Source organism: Canis lupus, chromosome 29 (genome assembly GCF_003254725.2).
Source record: "Canis lupus dingo isolate Sandy chromosome 29, ASM325472v2, whole genome shotgun sequence".
In the NCBI taxonomy this organism is placed as follows: Eukaryota; Metazoa; Chordata; class Mammalia; order Carnivora; family Canidae; genus Canis; species Canis lupus.
The window spans coordinates 29006611-29015054 of NC_064271.1; the positions used below are offsets into that span (position 1 = coordinate 29006611).

At 41.9% G+C, this 8444-nt stretch overlaps 1 protein-coding gene and 1 long non-coding RNA gene across 7 annotated transcripts in view; one reads left to right on the forward strand and one right to left on the reverse strand.

The window, feature by feature from the left end:
• Positions 1–653, reverse strand: part of IMPA1 (inositol monophosphatase 1) — a 27703-nt gene extending 27050 nt beyond the window's left edge. For 2 of the 6 annotated variants that reach the window (XM_049103713.1, XM_049103714.1), the window contains exon 1: positions 411–653. The gene's annotated coding sequence lies outside the window, so the exon portion shown is untranslated. The remainder of the gene's footprint in view (positions 1–410) is intronic. The other 4 variants (XM_025433460.3, XM_025433461.3, XM_025433463.3 and 1 more) reach the window with 4 other exon arrangements.
• LOC125753958 (uncharacterized) lies at positions 42–3285 on the forward strand. The gene is made up of 2 exons (XR_007406961.1): positions 42–193; positions 645–3285. It is a non-coding gene; the product is annotated as an uncharacterized LOC125753958 (long non-coding RNA).
• Positions 3286–8444: the final 5159 nt, after the last annotated feature.

Sequence of the window (8444 nt, forward strand, 5' to 3'; positions counted from 1 at the left end):
GCTTCCGGGCGCCTTCACTTTCCCGAAGGCGACGCCTGAGGCATCCCCGCCCCCCGCCCCCACCCGGCGAGGCCGCGGCGGCTCGAGGGGAGCGGCTCACGCGGGACCCGGGACCACCGCCACCCCGGCAGCGAGCCAGCCGTGCCAGCGCTCCCGGTGCTTCCTCGGAGTCAGTACAACGAGAAAAGTCGCGGTGAGCTGCCCCAACGGTTGCGGGAGGAGGCGCGAGCGGACCCCGCTGGACGGGGTGAGAGGACGGGCGGGGGCGGCCCTGTCCCCGGGGGCCCCCAGCGGCGGGGTCTGAGGAGAACCTGCGCGGATAAAGGGGCCCCGGCTGCGGCCTCCGTCCTCGGGCGCCCCCGCCCCCCGCTCCGGCCTAGACCGTGGACCCGCACCGACGCGGGACTTACCTCGACTGGAGGTCAGGCTCGGGCGGCCGGCGGCGGGATCCGCAGCGGGGCTCTTCCTGAAGGAGCGACGGGCCCCCGGCAGGAAGTCCCGCCCGCGGCCCCGCCCCGTGGGCGTGGCCTCCCCAGCCGGCGGCCGAGACCCGGTCAGGCTGCTCCCCGCCCCGCCCGCGGGCCTGCCCCGGCGGCTTTGGACGAGTGGCCTCTTTATTTTGGGTTCTAACGTCCGTTCTGCAGCCTCCGCCTTCTTCAGAAATTCAGAAACACTTGAGAAATTTGTTTTGAGTCTTCACTGTCTTAAAATAATCCTGGCAACTGCATAGCGACTGGTGTTGCTCTGTAATCAGATTTTCCAGGCATCTGCAGGAAGTGTCACCCGAGTCCTCTTCAAGCCTCCTTTAAATGAACGTGGTCCCACATGGCAAAGTTGTTATAGATAAAACCAGTGTAAGCCATGTGAAGTCAGAAGATCAAATCTTATTCCTTATTCAAATTAAAATCACTTCACACTTCCTACCTCAAATAAGCAGGAAGTCCAGTCTTTTTTTCTAGGGGTCTCAGCTGCGACCTCACGGTTGCTCTCAAGTAACTAAGTATTTTCAGTCCAAAGAGATTCCAAATGCCTGAAAGTGCACCGGAACGCTGTCGTGCACAAGGAAGCCCGGGGCGCCGGTTCGGTTTTGGCGCAGTGGCACACTGGTCCCACCCAATCCAAAAGATTTTATTCGGTGCCGTGAGTTCGGATGGCCGAAGAGATCTCAGCTCTCAGCTCCCGTGCACTGCCCTAGGTGCCCAGAGGGACAATTCTTAAAGCTACAGTCATACCTACAGCCATTGTTCCCAGTCCCAAAGATCATCCGTTGTTCCAAGGCCTTGGGGGTTGGGGGTCAGGTTCCAGGCCGAATACCTTGCCAGGGCAAAATCTGCTTCCTGATGGGACATCCCGGTCACCATTCCAGACTTCCCTAAAGGCAAGTTTCCTCTTCTGAATCTTTGAGATATCCTCTCCTACAGGCTGACTTCCATCCATGACAGGTTCTAATTATGCTAAACTTCAAAAGAGAAAACAGGTGAGATCCAATGCCCTTGACACTTTAGCGGACACCTGACTCTACAAAAAAGGTGGCTTTGGGGAAGATGGTCCTTTATCAAGCCACAGAGTGTAAGGTCATCTAACAACAGAAGCAATAAGTGCCCAATTGTCCTGTATTTGAATAGAGGGACCACCTTGTTAATTCCTTTCCTAGCAATCTTGGGTATCTTGTTAACTCTACTGGAGTCTCCAGAGCTGATTTTCTTTTAAAGGGCAACTCCTGTCGCTGGGGGGCTGGGAGGCGGGGAGATCAGATTCCACATACCATTCCACATACCAAGACTTTATTAGTTAATTACTTAGTGGGCTTTGATCTTAAAATGATAAAAATTTACACAAAGGGCAGGTCCTCAGGGATGGAGTCTCTAAGATACCTAACGAAATTTAATGTTTTGACATAACACAGGTTAGAATTGTAGATAGAACTTTTATTCTTGGAACAATATACCTCAGAATCACCTCCTAAGGGTCGGAAAAACATTAAAAAATGTCTTACCCCTCTACCTCTGGATCTTTTGTCTAACCAATCCTGGCTATATAAAATGATTGGTGTGAACTCAAGTAATCAGACAACATGCTTTGTACCTCTCATTCTTTAACAAAAAACAGACACTTCATCCCCATCCAAATTAGAAATTTTTACCATGTAAAATCTGTCTTTCTTGATATATCTATCAAGAGAAATAAAATATATTTCTACTCCTGTCATGCATTTGGCTGCTCTTAAGGTTACAGATCATTCAAATATTTATTGAGAATGGGAAGCCCGGGTGGCTCAGCGGTTTAGCGCTGCCTTCGGCTCAGGGCGTGATCCTGGAGACCACGGATCAAGTCCCCACACTGGGCTCCCTGCATGGAGGCTGCTTCTCCCTCGGCCTGTGTCTCTGCCTCTGTGTCTCTCATGAATAAATAAAATTTTTTAAAAATAAAAATCATTTTAAAAGATGTATAGAACAACAATAGAATTTACTATGTGTTAAGCATTGCTCTGAGAACCTTACTAATTTAACCTTCACAACAATATCATCATACTTTCATTATCACCACTTTCTATATGAATTTGGGCCCAGGGAGAGTAACCTGACCAATGTCACCCAACTGGTGACAGAGCTAGAAATGCAGATCCAGGCATTGTCTGGTTCTAGAGTATATGATCTTGACCTTTATAGATAGCTCTCATTAAGCAGAGTTAATTAGCAATAAGTCTATTCAAGGCATTGAGGTAAACACTGTAAGAAATTCAAAGAATTGTATTTGGTCCCTCTCAAGAAGCTCTTATTTTTGTTATCTTTACTAGAAAAAGCAGCAGCTGCATGTGGTTATTCCCCATCAACCTGAATCTTTTTCATTTTATCCTGTAACTCTCCTTATGGTGCTAGGTCCTAGAGTTTTATGCCAGAACCAGAGACTTAAGGCATCGAGCAAGATCTTAAACCTCAGTTGATTATCTTCATTTTACAGATTTGAAGATGAAATGCAGAGAAATCTTATTTGAGATCACAAGGTTAATGATAAAATTTAACTAGAAATGCAATGTCTCCCAATCAATAAAGTATGTTCATGAAAATATATGTTTGTTAAATTTGTATAAGCTTAACTAAAAACTCCTAAGTGGAGATTTCTGTTTAAGGGAATCAGTAAAAACATTCTGAGTGGGCAATTATTATTTTATAAAGTGAATAATAACCATCTACCAGCATGCCAAACCAGGTCTTTTATAAATCTTGATATTCACATACTGGGTTCGATGAAGTTTAAAAAAAAAAAAAAAAAAAAAAAAAAGAACTTAGGTTGTCATTTTAGTTGGCAAAATAAACAAAAATTCCCTAATATTATGGGTAAGATCATGATTATCACTAATAGGAAAATGTTTGAAGTTTTAGGCTCCATATAGAATGATCAGATTCATACTCCAAACCAGTCAACATTTCAGGGTCAAAAGTTTAACCTATGATAAACCAGCAGCAGCTATCACTGAGCACGTACTATGTGCAAGGTACTGTTCTAAATACATCAAAAGTATGATCCCATTTAGTTCTGTGGAATTGCATAAAATTTCTGAACATGAGAAATTCCATTTTGAAGCTTCATTTTTCCTTTCTAACTAGTGGATTCTTGAACTGGGCCAAAAGTGGTAATTATTTTACAAGCAGTTGCTAAACAGAACTGGCATTAGGACCATAAAACTGTTGGTATGAAGTTTATGAAGACAATAGTTAAGTAAAACATACTAAGATTAATTGGTGCTGTCAAATGAAACTAAAGTAAGTAATCAAAAGCAGCTCAACTGGTTAGTACCAATTAGCAGGGTTTTATTTTTCTCTTTATCAAAAGCATATAATTACCCTAATTCTTTCTCAGAATAACCTCTTGCCTTCTCCATGAGTGGGACATTTTTCTGGTTGCTAACAGACTCCGTGCTCTCTGAATTGCAATTCTGAGACCCCAAATAAAAGGCCTTTGTTTCTTGTTCATTTTCACCTCCTTTTCTTGGTTGACAATTACAACAATCTGAGAGTTCACATTATTACCTCCATTTTTTTTAGACAAGGAAACTGGACTACAGGAAGATTCATTTGCCTACAGCTACAGGGTAAGGAAATGTGGGAGGCAGAAATGTGGGAGGTATTTCTCATTATTGGTGCCCACACTATCTTTGGAGAAGAGTGCAAACTCGAACTAGATACTAAAATTGCCACTAAACATTCAAAAATGGTATTAAAAAAAAAGCACACTACTCTTTTGGGGCTTCATCTGTGCTTCAGTTGTTTATTTGAACGAGCACATAGGAAATGTGCTAGACACGGGGAGTATCAAAATGAATATTGTTTATACTATCATATTACACTGTTTATATATTATGATTGTAATTCTTACATCCAAAGTTTTATAGCAAAATAAGAGTATGACAGGAATATGAATAGCTATAAAACAAGCCAAGTTGATTAAATATAAAACATAAAAAATTGTGAGAATGTAGAGAAAATGCCCACCTAAAGTGGGATTAGCAAAAGCTTCATGGCAAGGCTATTATTTGAGCCAGGTCTACAGGAGTAGCCAAAATTTAGATAAAGTTGAAGCCTGCCCCTCAGTATGTAGGAACAGTGTGAACAAAGGCATATTCACAAGATACCAAATCATCCAGTTTGAATGGAGCAAAGGCTGTGGTAAACAAGTGGAAGTGGAGATAAAACTGGAAAATGAGAGTGAAGTCAGATAGTACAGTATAATAAACAACTGCCTTGGGATCCCTGGGTGGCACAGCGGTTTGGCGCCTGCCTTTGGCCCAGGGCGTGATCCCGGAGACCCGGGATCGAATCCCACATCGGGCTCCCGGTGCATGGAGCCTGCTTCTCCCTCTGCCTGTGTCTCTGCCTCCCTCTCTCTCTCTCTGTAACTATCATAAATAAATAAAAAATAAAAAAAAATTATTAAAAAAAAAAATAAACAACTGCCTTGCTAAGGAATACAGACTTTATTCAAAAAGCAAAAAAGCTTGTAGCAGGGAAGATACATAATCAAAGTTAGATTTTAGGAAGATTAATCTGACAGTGATTGGAGAGTGGACAGAGGGGACAAAAGCCAGTTAAAGGCTTAGGGAAGCAAGAAAAGCAGAAAAGTAGTGATATTACTGGGAATGAAGAGGGGATTGATGAAAAGATATTATAAGAAATAACTGGACTCTAAGGGAAGAATGAAGAAGGAAGAAAGGAGAAAAGGGGTAAGAGATGACCCTGTGTTTCAGGATATATAGCAATGTCTTTAGTGACACTTGTGCAAGACAAGAGGAGTACAGTTAAGAGCAGAGATGTTACATTTAAGACATTGAGGGGAAAAAAGACTGATTCTGATGGAGCCGATGAGAGATCCAAATAGGAATTCACATTCATTCAGTATATGAGCATTTACTGACTGCCTATTACATGGAGAACCCTTCCATAAATACTTGGGATGTATCACAATCACTACAGAAGAGTTATTTTTTGTTCCTCTTTCCTGTTTAAAAGATCATAATAAAGGGTCATATTCAGGGGGCGCCTGGGTGGCTCAATCAGTTAAGTATCTGCTGTCAGCTCAGGTCATGATCCCAGGGTCCTAGGATCCAGCCCCACATCAGGCTTCCTGCTCAGTGGGGAGCCTGCTTCTCCCTCTCCCTCTGCCTGCTGCTCCCCTGCTTCTGCTCCTGCGTGTGCTCTCTCTCACCAAATAAGATTTTTTAAAAATAAAGTATCATATTCAAATCTAACTCCATATTTCCAAACCAACACAGTTTGAAAAGTCTCCTTCCTCTGAATTTCTATAAATTTAACTGTCTGTACTATTCACGAGGTGTTTAGCACTCATTCCCCTAATGTCAGGCTTTCAATCAGATCATAAAAAAAGTATATTGAGGGGAATGCCTGGGTGGCTCAGTGGTTGAGCATCTGCCTTCGGCTCTGGTACTGATCCCAGGATCCAGGGATAGAGTTCCGTAAAGGGCTCCCCGCAGGGTGCCTGCTTCTCCCTCTGCCTGTGTCTCTGCCTCTCTCTGTGTCTCTCATGAATAAATATATATATAATATATATTATGAATAAATATATATTATATATATATAAAGTATATTGAAAACAGGCATCATTTTAGATATTCCTTGAATCTCCCACAGTACCTCATTCATAGCAGGAATTCACTAATGCTTTGTTAGACCAAGGGATTACTTTTTCCTTTCATGTTCTATGATAAGGATACAACTTTCCTTAGCCTTGTAGAACAGAAAGGAATAGTAACCTTTCACATCCAGAACTCATGACCACTGTAAAAGAAGCCACAGAAGCTAAGTTGGTCTTGGACCGTGAAAAAGAGCTGAACAATGGCAAGAGCTGAGAAACTAGTATACCACTTTTGACAGCAATTGGTTTACAAACAAGAAGAGGCAACACAGAAATTTTAGCAAAGGAGTACCCAAACAAATCCAAAGCAGGAACTTAGACATCCAATAATAGCACCTCTATGTTAACTATTTTTAGAAACATTCTGAAAGTCACCTAAATCCCTACAGATATTAAAATAAAATTCATAGTTCTAATTATTCTCTCTAGGAAGTTTGCTTTTTCAGGTATTCTACAGTTGACTATTCCAACTGATATAAGTATGAAAGGTATATATAATTTTAGAAACAGGAGTATGAAATGTACATGATAACCGTAACATCCTACAGTATATGTAAGAATTAGCCAACATCATTATCAGTGCCAAGAATGCTGATGCACAAGTTATCAAAATGGCCAAAGTGAAATTTCCTTCTAGAAGCAGAAGAAACAGACCTCACTCCTCCTGGACATGTGCAGATCATTACAAATCCAAAAGCCTATGTTGTGGCTCCTACAATGCCAAAATCTGTGTCCAGAGAAATCCATAAAATGGCATAAGAAAAATATTGTGCAACTGCCCCAAGAATTATTGGCAAAGGTCTCTTTCATACTATTTGAAACACCTGCAACCCAATATAGCAACTAAATATATGTTGGTAGAATAAGCATCTAGAATTTCAGTCAATATGCATTGATGCCTTGAAAAGACTGTCTTTTCTTTGTTTAAGCACTTTAACATTATTTCTTGACTCTTGCCTACCTTCAGAATCCCATAGTTGAACAGTCAAATGTCTCTCCATCTTCATCTGTCACAAGATTCCTGATAAGGTTTTATTCACATTCATCACTTGCAGCAGTTTAAGATCTCCTCATTGCAAGAAGAGATAGCTAGAGTTGGCCACTCATCTCCATAACTTGATCTTACAATGATAGTTTCTTCAGTCTTTGTGAAAAATAGCATTTCGGTCTTTTCTATATTCAGAACACCGAGAAATGACTTCCTTGCTTATCCCAGGTCACAAATGACAAAAGCAGAGCAGTAACAAGTTTGCTAATTGTTCTGAAAGTTTAAATAAATCACGTATGAAAAAACCTAAAGAACATTCTTTGTATAGGTTCAAGTGACAGTCTGAGGTTTTTAGGTTGTTCTTGCTATCAAAGTCCACTAGGAGGGACTTTCGTGCTTTTCAGAATACGAAGCTATCTAGTGAGTGACACAACTTGTTTAACCTGTAGTTATGAAAATGTCAAACCATAGCAGAAACTTCATCTCTTTCGTCCGAAATTCCTCATTTCTGCTAATGAAAAACAGCCTCCCATTTACCCTTAGTGTCATCACTTTTTTTTTTTTTTTTTTTTAAGATTTTATTTATTTATTCTTGAGAAACAGAGAGAGAGAGAGTCAGAGACACAGGCAGAGGAAGAAGCAGGCGCCATGCAGTGAGCCCGATGTGGAACTTGATCCTAGGTTTCCAGGATCAGGCTCTGGGCTGAAAGTGGCGCTAAACTGCTGGGCCACCAGGGCTGCCCAGTGTCATCACTTTTTAATTCTTTTTCTTCCTAAGGAAAACTCACACTAAAAGCAGTCCCATCCAAAAATCTCAGATATTGAGGAGGCCTATAAATGGGTATTACTATTTTATTCATTCAAGTCAAAATCAAAATATTACTGAACATGTTTACTGGGGCACTGAGCTAGGAACTGGGTATACAATAGCAATCCATCCAAAAGCAGTCTCTGCCCTCTTGGAGCTTAGTCAGGTAACCTCTTATCACTTAGAAAAAACTAGAGTACTCAGGGGTTACCTGAGTGGTTGAGTTGGTTAAGCATCTGACTTTTTTTTTTTTTTTTTAAAGATTTTATTTATTTATTCATGAGAGACACACAGACGCAGAGACACAGGCAGAGGGAGAAGCAGGCTCCATGCAGGGAGCCCGATGTGGGACTTGATCCAGGGACTCCAAGATCACGCCCTGGGCCAGAGGCAGGTGCTAAACCGCTGAGCCACCCAGGGATCCTCAGCATCTGACTCTTGATCTCAGCTCTTGATCTTGGGGTTGTGAGTTTGAGCCCCCATTGCTATTTTTCCTGG